This window comes from Streptopelia decaocto (genome assembly GCF_964273445.1).
Source record: "Streptopelia decaocto genome assembly, chromosome: 7".
Taxonomy (NCBI): Eukaryota; Metazoa; Chordata; class Aves; order Columbiformes; family Columbidae; genus Streptopelia; species Streptopelia decaocto.
The window spans coordinates 38,001,626-38,019,266 of record NC_138661.1 but is presented as its reverse complement, the minus strand read 5'-3'; the positions used below and the strand labels follow the sequence as shown (position 1 = coordinate 38,019,266).

At 38.1% G+C, this 17,641-nt stretch overlaps 1 protein-coding gene across 6 annotated transcripts in view; it reads right to left on the bottom strand.

Moving 5' to 3' along the window:
• The window catches only part of SIPA1L1 (signal induced proliferation associated 1 like 1), a 221,629-nt gene that overhangs the window by 119,623 nt on the left and 84,365 nt on the right, over positions 1-17,641 (bottom strand). For all 6 annotated transcript variants that reach the window (XM_082058409.1, XM_082058408.1, XM_082058414.1 and 3 more), the window contains one exon: positions 10,566-10,642. The gene's annotated coding sequence lies outside the window, so the exon portion shown is untranslated. The remainder of the gene's footprint in view (positions 1-10,565; positions 10,643-17,641) is intronic.

Here is a 17,641-nt window from a genome sequence, read left to right as displayed (position 1 = left end):
TTCAGTTCTTAGTAACATTTTAGGAGTTTTGATCCCAAGTAAAGAATTCTTGCAGACTTTGAAATAAACAGCATCTATTACTGGGCACTTGGTCTCCCCTCCAAACAGCTAAAAATGAAAGGAATGTTGTTTATGATCCTAAAATAGCCCTCAGTTAAACATTAATCTTTACCACTGGTGAAAAAGATGGGTTCAGCCATTTGGCATTTTAAGTTCTGCCATTAAAATACTGCATATTACAGGTTGTCCCTGCCACAGCATTTGTGGTTTGACATGCAATTTAAAATTCCTCTTCCCATGATTTCTCAATTTCTCAGTTTCACAAAAATATCTCACATCTCCTTGGAAACCTGAACACAACACAACAAAGACGGCTGGCTCTATCTAATGCTTAGAAGCAGGTTAGAAAAATAACTGCATTCCCTTGCTAGTTAGGATAGGATTCAACACTTCATTCCTCTGTATTAATTTATCTAACAAGAATCTGTCTCTCTCCCCCATAATTTTCTTATTTGCCTTCATAGTCATTCACTCAAATCCCATTGACTCCTTCACTACAAACTCGAGTTCACCTTCAGGTTTAATAAATTTTCTAAGCATCGGTGTAGAAAAATGCAACTGAAGGGGGCTGGCACTACCCAGGCAATAATCCACTAAGAAGCCAGCCCCCTGCTGCAAACTGGCAAGGATGCAGAGAACTAAGACACCTTTTGCAGAGATATTTAAAACTACAGTCTTAACCTACATAAATTGGTTTTTGTATCCACTGCTCTTAAATTTATTTTGGATCAGTGCAGGATGCCAAAACACAGCAAACTAACTTCTTTTTGGTTCTGCACCCATCTGCAGCTGCCATACTCCTAGTTTGGGAATTGCTGTTTAGATATATAGTGCAACTGCTATTAACAGCAATCAATGTTTGCCTCCCAGTTCATCAATCCTTCAAATACCACTCCAGTTGCAGTAAGGGGGGGAAAAAGGTGCTGCTTCTCATTTTAGATGTAGAGGAGCACACACACCCCCCAACCCCCAAAAGAGACCCTCCCCCAGCCTCACAGCCCTGGGCCACATTTTGTCCCTATCAGCACTTTGCTGCAGGTTTAGACAACGTTCCTAGTGCAAAGCCACCCTCACCATCACAACAAAGCATATACTCCTCAATTAAAAGCCAAAATTCTGAAGGTGTTTCTTATGAATTACATATCTTCCATGGCGCAAGGTGAGAAAAATCTTTCTCACAGAAATCAATGGTGATTCCTCAACTGAAGTACAGTGGGAAATTTGAATCATCCAGTTACTGCAGTTTAGTTGGAAGTTTTGCAGAGGCAGGAACGAAGAACAAGCCACAGAGAGATACCAATATAAAGGGGGAAAATCAGGGCAAATGAGATTCTCCCTCCCCCCGCCCCCCCAAGAAAATGATAGAAAATAGCACATGAAAGGGAGAGCAAGAATTTCCTTCCCAGAACACTACAGGAGCAAAAGAAGGTATTCAACTAAATTGAAAGCTGACAAGTTCATCATTAACGAGAAGGGACACTTCTTCATACCTCTACCTGAGGAACGCGCTGCTGAGGGACACAGGATTGCAAAGCCAAAAGCTTAGCAGCATTAAGGGGAAAACAAAATTATACCGTAATAAAACTATTTAAAAACAAAGAGCTGGAATAGATACAAACGTCTTTGAGTTTTATGGTGCGAGCCAAACTAACAGGATCCCAGAGAGATATACCCCGGAGTATATTATTGTCAAAACTGCCTATTGTAATTTTTTTTTTTTTTTTTGCATCATCATCCCAAGCATCTGTTCGTACTCCTAATTAAAGAACAGATGGTCTGACCCAACATGGCAATTCTTATGACCCTATATTTATCAGCAGGTAGGGAAATTAAGTTTTGAGGTCTCAAGCAAGCAAAACAAGATTAACAAAAACAGATAGCTAAATCGGTCTCAAAGCCATCTGGTATATGACACTAACTGAAAATAATATTCTCTAAGATTACATACAATGTATTTTCCGCAGTCTCTGTACTGAGAAAACAGCCTTCCATAAACTCCACCAGATGCAAATATGATTTAACTCCAGAAACAATGAGATTATCAAGCTAATAAATGAATCCTTTTGCATGTTAAACTAGTGAAGCACAGCTATCCCAACTGTACAGTGAAATTTGTAGAGGTGAAAGAAGCCAGCATGTTCAGATAAAAGCTAGAGGCCATTTGCAGTAAAATCTTCTGGTAAGGTCATCACACACCAGTAAAAGAAATGAAGAAAACGCAGGCAGAGGAAATAAAAAGCGTAAGAAGGTTTACCTCTGCCTACATGTTTTAAGCGCGGGTTGAAAATGTGTAGATGCAACGTGGAAAGCTGCATTCCCAAATCTGGTAATAGACTGAGAATAAAGCCTGAAATAATTAATCCACAAAAGAATGGAACCTGATTGAGGCAGGTGTTAAAAATGAGACAGTGGTAGCATATGATAGCGAGTATGCCTCTAAGTGAGTAATGCCCCTCCTCCTTCAAAAAAAAAAAAAATCTTTCAAGCTTCACTGGTAAAAAGGGCAATTCTGGTAGATGCACCTGTATGGAATTTTTGTAATACTCTGTTGGATGAAAAGTTATATGTTCATGAGTCATGGGAACTTCTGATGAGTCTGTGTTCTAAAAATATGCCTATCAATCAACCTCATTAAGTTGCCAGGAAATATTATTATGGTAAGATAATAAACAAAAATCCCCTTTCCACTTTAAAACAGTCAGAGGAAACAAGTTAATACACATGTTCTTAAATTAAGAATCACCTGAAGGAGACCTAAGCAACAAGGAGGCTGGTTACTAGGGCATTCTATGTGAAGACATGAGGAAGATGCCCTTCAGCCTCTCTCAGAAGCAGCATTCATCTGGTACCAGCACCAGCAGACAAGTCCAAACAAGACACCCACCTGGCAGTATGTGCCAGCAAAGCATCTCTTCTCTGGCTAACACAATTTTATGACACCATCACCAAGGAGAGCAAAGTACTTCGAGTATTCTGTATGAGTCATTGATTTTCTCAAATAAACCAGACAAAAGAGTTGAATTCTTGTATGTGGGGAATTTAATGAAAAATCTCCGGATAATTCTTCAGAAGGAAAGCTTAAGTCACTAAGACATTCCTACGTTGCAGATCTCTACAGAGAGGAAAGTTACTCTCCTGCCTGTCACCCCTTCCCTACTAGAAACATGGACATTGTTAAACTGCATCACAGAAAAAGCGCTCACAGCTTTCTGCATTTGTTAGTTCATAAAAACTTCAGCACTTGCGAGGGGAAGTGGGGTCAGGCCATTCAAAGTGTCTAATTCCATTTATCTGCCTCTTTTTAAATAGCTTTCACTATAATCTTGGAACTGATTTATAGACACATAGTTTTAAGGTTGCATATTAATAAAGCCTTAAAACATACTACAGAAAGTTTTTTCACCAACATTTTTCTTTTCAGATTATTGTAGCAGTCATTTACTTTGTCAATTATTATTCTCCTAATATTTAAAACCTAACATAACTAGTAAGCCGGGAAGTGCTGAGCTTTTGTACGGCTGTCACTTAAAGTGTACCCCCACTCATGGAAAACCATTAGTTGTGAGTGGTTCCAATCAAACCCCCCATCAACTGGTTACCTGATACTAGAGCTACAATTTCTGTGTCAGGAACGATAGATAACTCATCAGGATGCCTGTTAAAAAGCACATTTCATGCAGTCACCACTGAAGAACAACTTTTCTACTGTACGTACAAGTTAAAACACCCCAAATCTAACAAAAATCCATTCCACTGTACGCGTGTGCATTCCTCTGTGCATGCGTGATGGGGGCAACACACAGGGGGAGGAACAGAAGTAATTACATTTGGCTTGAATCCATTCTTTATTTTCATTAATTGAAAAATATTTAGAGATTCTCTTAGACATGGAAAAATTGACATGGAAAAAACAGATTGAATGGTTGTCCGAAAGTAGCTTGGGGCAAAGTGAGTTCAATACAAATAAATGACAGCAACTGAATATATAAAGTCACACTGTTCTGACTTAGTTAAACCAATGTCATCCCCATACATGAAGGCTCTTAGGTAAGGTTAAGCCCATCTTTCAGCATTTTATCATGTTATTTAACAGAAATATTTCTACTTCAGGGATGATCTCACTTTTTTCTAGACTGTAAGAAAGAAGACACTAGATATTCTTATGTATTTTCTTCAGTAGATTCATGATCTGGCAATCTATAGAACAGACACTAAATGAAACGTGCACGAATATGGGCTGAAGAAAACACTACACAGAATTCAACTGGTTGCCTACAAATTTCAGTGTGAATCTAAATATACCTGCATTAAGTATTGAATTATTGGGTTATACAAGAAAAACAAGTCTGATCTAATAATGCCACTTTCCTGAATTTTTCCAGTTTTTCACAGTGAGTTTAAAAATAGAAAGCAAGGTTAATGCATCCATAACAGAGAACATTACTGAAACTGCTGAAGAGGGCTCTGTTGTGAAAAGCAAAAGCTGTGATTGCCCTGTTTGCAGAGTCTGGTGCAGAAAGATCTGCAATCATCGCCGACTCCCCTTGAATCCAAGCACCTCTTGGAGAGCAGACTACGCTCTCACCCCATCGTAAGGGTTTTCAAACTGACTCTGTACGTGCCAATCACGCAGTACTCTAATGTGGTCAAGTTCTGAGGACATGACACCACCTGCAATATCACCACACTCTGCTCTCTCTTTTGAGAGTGTCAACAAAAAGAAATGGGACAATAGGCAACTCAAATGAGCTAGAAAACACAATTACGAAAAGATGCAGTTTAACAGTTCTTAAGCCATTTTGGACACTAGAAAGCCCTTTAGAATAAAAGAAAATAAGCATCTACAAAAGGGAGAAAAGCAAAAAGTCTGTAGCCTGCTAAGGCAATGCTTAAGAGTGTTTAACAATAAAATATGAATCTCTACAGCAATAACAAACCACATAATAAAATCCAACACAAGTCTCATTTATAAATCTTCCATTTAATATAGAAGTTACTGTGGCACATCTCTTCTGTTCTTTTTTAAAGCTTTCTGAGGTCCCCCTCTTGCACCCACCAAATACTTACTAAGCCATTTAAAATGCACTATGATGCTGACGCAGAAACTGTGATTAATATAAAACTTGCATCTGAAAGTTCTTATTGTTTCTCAGATTTGTTTGCCACAGAAGGTAAATTCTATATACATTTTATATCACAGTCAAATATAAATACTGTGACTGGATGGCCAGGTGAATTCCATCCACATTTCTGACTTAGCAAATGCAGTAAAATGTAGGCTATCTTTAAGGAGGGAGCAATTTATAGGTATATGTTTACCCATAAATATTTAAAAGCAAGTTCTCCAATTAAAATATTTTCTGTATGGATATAGTAAAGTTTTAATGTGCACACATGACAAGAACTATGGTGATACCTTGACAGGCATCTGAAAGACACCAACAGGCAGCAGACCTCTATGAAGAAAATATTTTACAATTATAAAAAAAATTAAAAATCTATTCAAGTATTTGGTTACATCCAGTTACACTTGGAATCACTGTAGACTTGACTATCACAATACAAGGCTGAATCTGTTTTCCTTTTCCATAACACTTTAAAATGCTGCTGATAAGCATCTAGGAAGCACTTGCAAATGAACTCTGCTTCGAAAGTTTGACATAAAGCTATCATACCCAGCTTCTGTAAATATCAAACACCACTGTAAGCACTGAAACTTTACTGACAGCTAAAGCAGATTCAGTCCTATAGGTTGATAAAAGTTTAAAAACTTATTAGAAGGCTGATTGGGAAAAAAAACCTTATCAAAATAAACTTTACAGAAGTGATTCTCACTGGCTGTTGTTTCCTATGGGTATTTGTATGTTGTTACAGAAAATCCTTCAAATTCCTACACCTATGAATACATCCCTACTGAAACACATTTGTTTCTATATTCTTGAAAATACAGCAATTTTAAGTATCCTTAACATGTATTTGATGTCTCAGCTAACACTAGCTGGAAAGCAGAATTACCAATATCCATTATTCATGCTAACATTTTAAAAACATATCATGATACACAAGGCAGTTTCCATTAGCACATATATGAGCTTAACAAAAGGAAGAGTCTTGCCATGAGCCTTAAGATCTGCTGAAGTGCTCTTCACTCAGCCACTCAGTTATTGAAAAACTGCTTTAGTGTGAGAAACTGCAGAAGGTGAGGTGTCTCTTCCCCACGAAAACTCTGGGAGGAAACAACGGGCAGTTAGCACCAGCTCCAGGAAAACTACCTGCCTTCTTTCAAGACAATTTTTCCATGAAGCCCCAATGCAAAACCCTTGGCCTCATTCACAAGACACACACATCTAAGGGCAGAGCTCTGAAAAGCACCACAGAGGGGTGGGAGGGGAACACTGACAACCCTCCACGCCTCCTGCACCCCGAGCACCATGAGCACACACAACCCGAGCTCTACACAATACAATGCAAAAATACAAACAAGGAAGGAGGTTGATGACTAAAGTGAAATGGGGGCAGCCCCACGGCTGAAAGGTCAGAGAGATCAGCTACCGTCCTGCCTAGTCTGGGGACCACCAAGGAGACTGTTAGATGCTTCCAAGTTGACCTTCAGGTTTATATTTTCTTTATTATTATTTTATTCAGCATTTTTTAAGACACTGAGAATTATTGCAGTCCTATTGCTCAATTGCATGGTTATCAAAAATACTTCCATTTAGAGATGATGGACAGGCTCTAAATTCCACTGCTGGTTCACACACCACAGCCTGAGAACAAACACTGGTAAACCATATGAAAGCAATAGATTTTTTTTTTTTAATTATTTCTTTTTAAGCAAGCGTTAGGGCGTAATCCATCAAATTGACAAGCTGTTGGATGCCCTTGTTCCAGCTAAACTCATTGCTAACCCATCAAATAATCTGCTCATTTCCTTATGTCTCTAGTTACTTGCAACTGAAACGTGACAGCCCAGGCTCTTAGCCATTCTCTTGTTACTCCATCCTTTGCAGTTTGGGGCCATTTCCCCAGTCACTGGCCTATCTACTCCTTTGATGTCTTCAAGTTCATAAATCTGAACTTTACAAAATCAGTTTAGTGCATTTTTTTAAAAATTAAAAGTAATACTGTATGATTAGATCAAAATGCAAGTAAGAACTATACTTGTGAAACCAAAATAGTTTTGGTACAACTACAGAGTGTTCATGTAAAGCAAGTGGAAAAAAAAAAGAAGCTCTGCAGTTTTTGTTGGATGCATTGAAATCAAACCTTTTGTCAAATCCTCTCCTAGTTCAAGTTCCTTCACATAAATCATTCCCTATACTTACACATCTGAAAAACAGATCCCTTGAAATACTATGAAATCCTTTTCTATAAAATATGAGCAATTTGGTCACTAAGGCTTCAACTTTTTGTCGCTAATGGGATGTTTTGTTTGTGGTTTGGGGTTCTGCTGTTTTTTGTTTGTTTATGGGTTTTGAGACAAAAGGTTAAAGTTTTCTGTGTTGGAGGCTTCAATAAGCTTGCTATTATTTGCTGGTTTTACCATCAAGAGGTTTATGCAGTAAGCCATCTATATTTGTCATTCATTCCCTACACCAAAAGCCTGATAAGAATTTTAAAATTTGAATTATGCAGAAAGCAATATAGGTTGCAACTGGCATTTTTATGGTAGTGCTACTACGACTACTAAATTAACACACCTGCTTTCATAAAACCATGGACCAGCTCCCTTTCAAAGGATAGCTAGTACAGATAGTCCACTTTTTTCCAGTTTTGAACAGTCTATAAACTGATTCTGGTTTTTAGAGAAGCAAGTCCTACTCCTTAACTATTCTCTAGGCCACTTGGATGCTGTTTATAGCTCTGGGTGCTGCACAAACTGTTCTGTTTGATTATTTTTGTTACTTGCATTATAGTAGATGAAAATCCTTCCTATTAACAGATGAATACAAGGGCCTGTTTTTAGTACAAGACAAATAAACATTCTTCCATTCCTTTTCTATGCAAAACTTAGTATAAAGAACAGCCACTGTTCATTCAGTTACATTGTGTTCATTCACACAATTCTGCCCAAACATTAGCACGTACAAAAACACAATTGGGTAGAAGTTGATAATGCAAGGTAGGAATAAAAACAGAGAACAGAACCACAGACTTTTCAATCCAAGTTTGGAAGCAGCACAATATCAAACCATTACCACCACAGTTCCCAAGACCTTCACATTCAGACCTGTCTTCCTTCCCACACCACAGCAAACTTTGACCATACTGGTCTCCTGCTCTTCACAGCTCAGCATCATTTTTCTGGCTTTCAGAAAGGATAAAAATAAGGGCTAAAGAGGAAAGAAGGGAAAACCCTTCTCCAGTGCATGCTGCATGTCCTCAGTAGGGACAACCTATCATAAAGGAGTTGCTCTTTAATCAGATAAACACTATTATTTTCAAGAGACCACAATGGGGTCCTAATGGGAAGACTCTTCCACAAGAATATAGCAGCTGGGGAAGCACAAGATACCTACATCACAACACACACATGCAAAAGGAAGTAATTATGGTACTACATGCAGTCTTAACTTTTAATAGCCATAAATCCATAGAATTCAATGTTTCATCTGAAAAGTCTCCTAAAATGTGCTCCAGCACATTCTTGATAATTATTTTACAGTGGGAAAAGACACAGCTGTATTCTCCCAGACTTTCATATTTTTCTGCACTGTGAAACAATGTCAATTGTATGTGTCTATAGTCTCGAGCTGTCTAAATGCCACCGCATTGATCTATTCAGCCTGTGTTGGGGACAAAACAGATATTGACATCTACGAGGCTCCCAAGGACCGAGCTGGGGCCAACACTGAGCCCGAGGCTGTGTTTTAACATTACAGCTCCAGCCCAGCTGACATCCTGCCACTGCCAGGAACAGGGAGACTGAATGCTCCCATCTCCTCCATTCCTCCTGTCTCTATTTCTGGCCTACAGTCATCTTCTCATATTACAAACACATTCAGCTTCCAAAGCAGTAGAAAACTAACCCAGTAATAAAACTTAAATCAGTCTCTTTTTGCTGAGTTGATGCAGCAGATCATCTTATGGTGAGAACTAAGGAGAGGAACAGAAGAAAGAGGAGCAGAAACAAGACTTCAATCTTTCAGGGTCCTGCTTGCCTGTAATGCAAACCCACCAGCTGTAATTCAAGTTTACAGACATTTTCGATAAACTTTACTATATCCTAAAGATTTTTAAGAATGCATGTGTGCCTTCTAAGTCAGAGAATAAAAGGAAAAATATGACACGTGCCTGTAGAAAACTCATGGCTCAACTAAATTGAAATTAGCCTGCATTACAACACTCAAAGGAATGCCTCCTTGTGAGGGCAAAACACATCTAAGAGTCAACTTACCCCACAAATTCCTGTTGCACAGCTATTTGTGAAGCTGTTTATTTCCCTGAAAATATATGTTTCTAAACTGGGGAGAAAACTCTCACAATTCTTCTTAATCAAGCTGCAGCAAGCTCTATTATAGGCATGCATAGTCCTTTATCCACACACTGTACCATGTACTGCCAACACCATCTCAGCAGCTGCTGACTATTGCTGATCTCATTATGAGTTTCAAAACAAAGTTGAGACAAAACACCATGTCTCAGGAACTGAAGAAAAAACACAACAAAACAATCAACAAACAAACAAAAACCCACACAAAAAAACCAACCCAGTCTTTCTAGAAGCTCTGAAGACTGGCCTTCACAGTATTCATATGTAAAGAAGCAAATACACAGTTCTTCAGCAATCCTGGTAAACCCCTACTTCCACCATTCCATCTTAATAAAGGATCTAAATGCAAATTAAGATCTCCCTGGGTGTTTATCTTCATATACCCAGATATTTGCACAGATCTGGTTAGCCGTACTCCTGTGATGATCTAACTTCTTCTGAGACTGCTGGCAAGTTAAGCAGGCAGCTCAAGTCCCTCCCTTTTCCTCCTGCTCAAAATTTCTAAACCAGAAAAATAAATCAATCCCGTAACTCTTCTCCAAAATGGCTCTTGCAATACAGAATGGAGCTTTTGGCTTTCATTCCAGTACTTATTCCCAAAACACAGCTGTAAAGTATAAAAATCAATTAATAATGTTTTGATATAAGACAGCTCACCCAGACACTACACAGGACAGATTTACTATTCTCATCATTAAACAAAACATTCAGAAATCTCCAGAGACTTGTTTTTCACAAATGTTGACAGAGACAAGTACTGCTTTTATTATCACTCTCTAAGCTCATAATAGAAGTGTACCATTCATTTCAAATGACCAAAACAAAACAAAAAAATTCCCTGAGCACTGATCATTATCATTATTCTCAATTATGAATCATGAAAACTATATTATGTACTAAAACCATCCAGTTTTTAAACTGTACAGACTTCTCTGCACACCCATATTCCTTTTAATACATTCAATTGATTCATATAATTATCTTTATGTTCATAGAGAAGACTTCCACTTACAGAAAGATGGTTCCTCTTGGAAATATCACAGGCATTTGAAGAAGGGCACAGCAAATCTCTCTTCAAAGACACAGCAGCTGGTAAAATAGAGACAAAACCAAACAAAATATAGAGATAAAATATTCTTGTTCAGATTTAAGTAATTCAAGATCTAGATAGCCAAAGAGTCAGAGAATAATATCCCTTAAAAAAGAACCTTCTGCTGAGAGCATCTGCCACAAAAATCTCAGCAGTATCAAACAGCAGTACTTTCACAGAAGAAACATACAAGCCATCCAGCACTTTTTAAAACCAAACAAGTAATTATCTGCATTTTCCCTATCTTCAGGAACATCCTTTTGCTACTCATTCCTGCTCACTGCTTATAAATCAACTCCTCCCACATCTCCTAGCCCTGTTCCCTCCTTCTTCTTTCCCTTTTTTCTTTTAAACAGTCTCTGGCTCTTACAGTCTCTCCTTCTTCCCCTCCGAGTGCCCGGCCCTCGGTCTCCCAGCCCAGCATCATCATCTTCCGTTCCTCAGCCCCCTGGTATGTGAATCACAATCGTCTCCTCCCTCGGCTCTGCACTGGATGCCAGCACAGACAGCACCACCAGTACCGAACAAATTGTCCCTGCGCTCTCAGTTCGGAGACCTGCAGCTCAGAGAGGCCGATATTTCAGAGGAAGGTGATGCAAGGAGAAGACCACTTGGGCACAGCAGCCACACAGCAGGGAAAGCTCAGGAGCCCCACCAGTCCCCGCAATGTGCTACAAACCATGAATGAAGCAAATGAGGCAAGCCTAGCTGCCAGGACAGTAAACCTGAACTGAGTGTGTGAAATGTGTCCAAGTTAAATGTCTTTGACAAAAAGTGCGTAAAAGGCAACAGCTCTTTCACAGAACAACAGCCCCTCTCTAAGTTCCAAGTGATGGAACTGCTAGAGCTGCTCATCTAAATAACTGCAGATTAAGCTAAACAAAAAGCTTTCTTTTTTTCCCCTGCACTGCAGGTCCCAGGGCGCTGACCAATGAGTCAAGATGGCACTAACGTTTTCAGAAGGGCATTTAAGGCAAACCATCACCATTGCAGCCTTGCCACAAACCTCAGCAGATCTGGACTGACTGACGAGCAACTCTGCAGCTGGAGGCAGCCAAATGAAGAGGTGCTACCATCAGTCATCAGGCAAAGTAATTCAGAAAAGGATCATTTTTGATTAGTAAAAAATTCTTGAGCGAACCCTGACATAACGGTTTCCAGAGCTAGACTGTACAGCTTCATACTATATGAGAGACTTACCTAAATGCATCAGAACCTGTGCTGCAACACAACCCACCATGAAATATTTGATTAGCTGAACTAAGCAAGGCACTTAAGAGATGCCCCCTGTACTTAACAGGGCAATACAAGCACATGTGCTGTGCACAGTTCAGACTTCACACACCCACCCTTTCTCTCAATTCCTGATGAAAGACTCTGGAACAACCATAAAACCAGCATACTATAGAAGCCAGGACCACCACTTCCAAATGGGGCACCAGCTTAAACGCATTCAGTAAAATAACATGTAGGCCAAACTCAAGGATGTTCTATTTAACTTTTTTTTTTTTCCATTTGCAACTTCTATTGGGTAAGCTGCCTACTTTATTCTCTGATGGGTTTACCAGCTGAGGTTTTTGGTTTAGCTTTTTAAATCTTCCTGGGACTTTCAAGGAAACAGAATTATTATAACTACAATTTGAGTAGCAGGAATTATTATTTCAACAGTTGTGCACAAGTAAGATTAATTCCACTAGCACTGAAGAAAGAACATAAATAGAAAAAGTGACCTTCACTCAAAACTGTAATATTTTCCTAAGGTCAGTAACATAACTCTGTTCGTTTAGGACTTGCAATTTTATTTTTAGCAAATACCCATACATTTTCTTTCTGGTTAAAAAAGGCAAACTAATGTAAAACTCTGCTGCACAACTACATTTTCAGTCCTTGAGCCATTTGGAATTATTTTCTACTTGTTTTGCACTTAAAATGCCTTTCCAGACACAACAGATTAAACAGAAGCCCATGCATCAAGTAGAAGTTATCAGAAAACCTACATGGAAGAGAAAATACTAACCCAGACTGAATTTGCATCTGTTTGTCTCCTCTTTAATGCCTTGATTTTACCACTACAGCATATTTCACAGAATTAAATAAAGCAAGAGATACGGTATCTTCTTGGAATAGGGTTTTTTTTAGTGTGCTGTTTGAGTGGTGTAATTGGCAAGACCAGCAAAGGATGTTCAGTACTGGTTCAGTAATTCAGAGAAGAGATTTGTCAAACAGCAACCATTTAGGAAAAGAATCAGTAGAGATTTCTAGATAGTTTCCAGTCACCATGGCTTCAGCTTTCAGAACATGTAGTTGTGTTATGGATAATTGAGCAGACTTTTTGAACCATGGTCCTTTACTATATGGTTCCAGTCATCACATGTGGGAGGCCAATCAGCCAAGCAGTCCCAAGATCTGTATCACAGTTTAACCAGCAATACTGCATGCTCCTGAAGTTACAGCAAGTCTGCTCAAATGACAGATACAGTACAACAAAAATAGTCACATAGGCCACTCATTTTTCTGGCTTTTTTTAATCTTTGCAAGCCAAGAACCTCCTTCTTCGCACTCTGTTATACCGCTCTGACTCAGGCAAGAAGACCTTTAAGTCAATCCTAGTCTTGCCCAGATCGGAACTGCAGAAAAACATCATACATGCAAGTAGGTGGTTAGCCATACCAACACAGAATTACTTATTCCCTTCACGTCTTCCTGAGTGAAATACCAGCCCAACAAGGCTATGCAAGATAGCTTGGGGGCTGGTAGGCTACAAATCACACTCACAACAAAAAATGAGGAATGTTATATTTTAATTTTGAAAAATACCAACACCGCTCTCAAATACATTAAGAATGAGCTACTTAATGGTTCCTTTTCAATAGCAGGCTGGGTGGGACAGCCCACATTGAGTCTGGATCTCACCCAGGCCATCAAGGCCTATGGACACAACTAAACTTGTGGTGTCACATGGTATCACCAACCAATTTTAGAATCTGGTCTAGATGATGAGGGACCCCAACACCCTAGAGCTCCACAAGGAAGCAGCAAGAAAGTTAGGAAAGGTAACACTGAAAATACATTCTCCTTTAAAAAAAAAAAAACAAAAAACTTATTTTTGAATTACAAAAATTAACACACAGTTTAATCCAGTCACTTACAATAATGTGTACTTGAGTATATAAATAACTAGTCTAATTTCTAAACTATTAACTGATCTACTTTGAGAACTACTAAAACACTAAAACGCAGGAGATCCCAGAGCAATATGAAACAAGGTACATGTCCTTTAACAGTACTGAAATGGGAAACTACTTAAGAAGTGGTAAGACAAAAACCAGAATTCTGATTCTTAGGAAGACTTGGATATATTGCTGGGGAAAAAGAAGTGGGGTTAAAATCTTTTAAAGTTAGAGGAGAAAGATAAATTACAGTCAGGAAGCCACATTGAACCACTATAATATTCTCCCTTGGGTAAATACCTTAGCAAAGCAGCAGGTGTAGTTTATGTAAATGATGCTTCTGACACTGTTCAGCATGACCTGGAGGCCACAGATCCAAAATAATCCGCGTAGATAAGCATAACTACTGGAAAATTTGCTTTCAGAGAACCAAAGCTGTGGCTCAGTATAAAAAACTGAAAGCATTTCAGGTCAGTCCAGCTAGAACCTGTATTTTCATTATTAATTTGGGTGACCAGAGTCCACCTTGAAGAATCTGCAAATGCCACAAAACTGGGGGGGCAGGAGTTACAAGGAGTATGGAAGAGGCAATCCCCATTCCAGGTGAGCTTGGGAAATCAGGGATTCTAAAGCCAACCAGAAAAAAGCCCGTGCAGGTAGGTGAAAGCAAAACTAAATGCTGTAAGTCTGAAAGAGAAAATTAAATATCCTCTCCACAGAATTAGCCATCTAAAGAGTAATAAAGCAGAAAAGAACCCGTCATAAACCTGATGTTGCTCTGAAAAGCCAAATATTCTGGAAGGTGTGAAAGTGTTTGAAGTTTACTCAACACCATTGTCCTAGCTTTGAAATATCACATATTCTTAGGACTAGATCCTAAAGTCTGGTTTTAAGGTTATTAAAAATACACAGTTCCTGAAAACAAAAACTCATCTTCTTAATACAGTTATGTATATTTAGTTTTCTAAGAGGTGTTTACAGTAAAAAAAAAAAAGTGGTCTTCATGCATAAACTCATTTTTTAATTTATTTTAAGCAACAATGCGCACGAACAGATTTATCTTCCCCTTCAACTCCCCTCCTCAAATAGAAAAATCCCTTCCAACTTTAGTCTCCTCTTTTCTTGGTCTTCTTGTAAAACTAACATGAAATACTTTAAATAGAATTAATCAGTGCAGTTCCCAAAAAAGCTACACACTCTACACTAATGCTTGATATCCACACTAATTCTACTGCTTTTTACATTCGGCAATTCATCTCTAAGCTGTCCCAATTTTAAAACAAGTTTCAATGTGAGGATTTATTTCATTCAGAAAGTAGTTACATTTCAACTCCAGTTGATGTCATATGTTGCGTTTACACCTTTAATATAAAAAAATTTAGACTTTAGTTGTGTTTGCACACATTTATTTTAGCTCTGATTTTATTTTTCAGCTTTTCTGTGAAACAGCAATAATATTCTAACTCATACTTCACCAAAACCTGACATGTATTTACACCAGTAGACTCACTCTATCAGAGCTGAAGTGTCAGCAGCACACACCGAAGTATGACACCATCTTTCAGCCTTTTAAAGAACTCAGACTGTCAGCAACTCATTTAGATTTTACAGCACCACCACCCCAGTTTTTTCTTCAACATTCCTTTATGCCAGAAATCTTATAATAGTAAGTTATTCACATACACAATTTAGTTTCTACAAACCTGTAGATGAAAACAAAGTGGCAAACACATACAAGGGCCATAAAACTAGAAACAGACAGCATCCTCCTTTTCCATTTTAAATATGTATGCGTATTTACTAGTTCAGAGACCTAAAAGCCAGAATAACATTTTAAAAAGGCAGTCTGAAAACCCGAGACTCCTTATATTGTGTGAAAATATTTGCTGAAGGACATAACAATACTTTGATTACATATCCAGAACTACTTTAAATCATCTGTGAAACCAGCCCATGAAGTCTGGGTCCAACAGACACATGAAAAGGAATGTAAAACTCCTCTACTTACAGGACAAGTACCTGCAGCACTGTGAGAGGAAAGGAGGCAACTGCTGGCATATGTACAAAAAAGGGCTATTTCTCTGATACTATGGACAGAATTCAGTGTTTTCAGACACACCAGCAGAACTCAAAACACCCCAATTAAGCATTTGGTGTATACAATGGATTTTGTAAAATTTTTGAAAACAAACCTTCTTAGCACCTCTCTTGCTTTACATCTGCATTAACAGAGAAAACATCAGGAATCTGACAAACACGTTGGACAAAAACATAAAACAATATGGTAAAAGAAAACAAGCTACACATCTGCCTGAACAGCGATGCACCATTATACTATGGAAAATTGGAAATAATGACGAAGTTTATCATTGCCGCACAGAATGGTGATCTCTCTTCCTAACACAGCATTTTCCATCAGAAAACAATTCTCAAAGTATTTGTCTCCTACATTTTGTTATTGTTTGGGAACTTGTGACACTGACCAAATGGTGGAGAACTTTTAAATATCACAACACCAATCATATTTACCAAAAGTCTCCACACTCTCAAACTCCCAAGTATGAGAAAGAAATTTGTGAAGCCTCAATGCCTCTAAAAGGAAAAAAAACCCCGACACTTTCTATTGAGAGAGTAATGCTTAAAAGAGACAGTAATATTATTAATCTGTGGCAAATCAGGAGTGTAATTTAAAGCTCATGGCACCTGATACAACATTTCCATTTTTAGACAACAGTTTTTCTACTTATCAGGTAAATCCTTAAGAATCCACCATCTTAATCACAAAACATAAGAAAAAAAAAAGTCACATTAGAGAATAAACAGCTGTCTAAACATCTACTGAAGTGCAGGAATGAAATCCTACATCATCGTGAGGGATTTCAGTCTCAAATATCAGCCAGAGGCCTCACAGTATCATAAATAAAACTCCGTAGGACCTGGGGTTTGCTTTTTGTTTTGGGGATGGGGGTAGGAATAGTTAAGCTTCTTTTTCAAAGTATTTTGTCAGAATAAAGATGATTTTACACTAGACCACATTCTGACAAATAAAAATCTATTACTGGATTTAGAAGTCTGTACCTGTCCAAATACAAGAAAGCACCACCTGGTTTATATGAAAACCACAAAATATTGGCCCCTGTGTTACATTTTATACTGATCATGCTGTAAACAATGCTGAGGTTTCTCCCATTCTTGCTGGCAACAGATCTATCATTAGCCTGTATACTCTTATCAATATAATTCATGCACTAAAACACACACTGCAAATACCCTCAGCCTAATAAAGGCACTGAAGAAAATGCTTACTAAATCTAGATAATACGAAATACTTTCCCCGATGAACAAAGGAATTTACAGCACTGTCTTACGCTTAGGGTCATCTTTGATTAATGTGAACTCACAAAATGAGTGTTATTGTTACAGACAAGTAAAATTGTTGCTTTTGTTTAAAAAGCACCAGATCTGCTTAATGTGCAGAGATGAAAGCTTAAAAATATATTTCTAAATATTCTCTGTTTCACTACTACCTGACAAATCTGTAGCCTCTGCATCTTCAATACAATTTATAATTTCTTGGTATGTGTTTTTCTTCAAATTGACATTCAGTCTATCTCATGTCTCCAAAATTTGAGGGAATTTTATTTACCTATTGTTAAACAGTATCCTATATAATAAAAGCATCGTCAAGATCATGCACATTTGTCACTAATAAAAATACTAATTACACAGCTATCCTAGAACAATGCTAGATGACAAGCAGAGCCAATTTATTTGGTAATCATGGGGTAAAGATATTATAAAAACAAGGTAATAAAAATTAGTCTATCA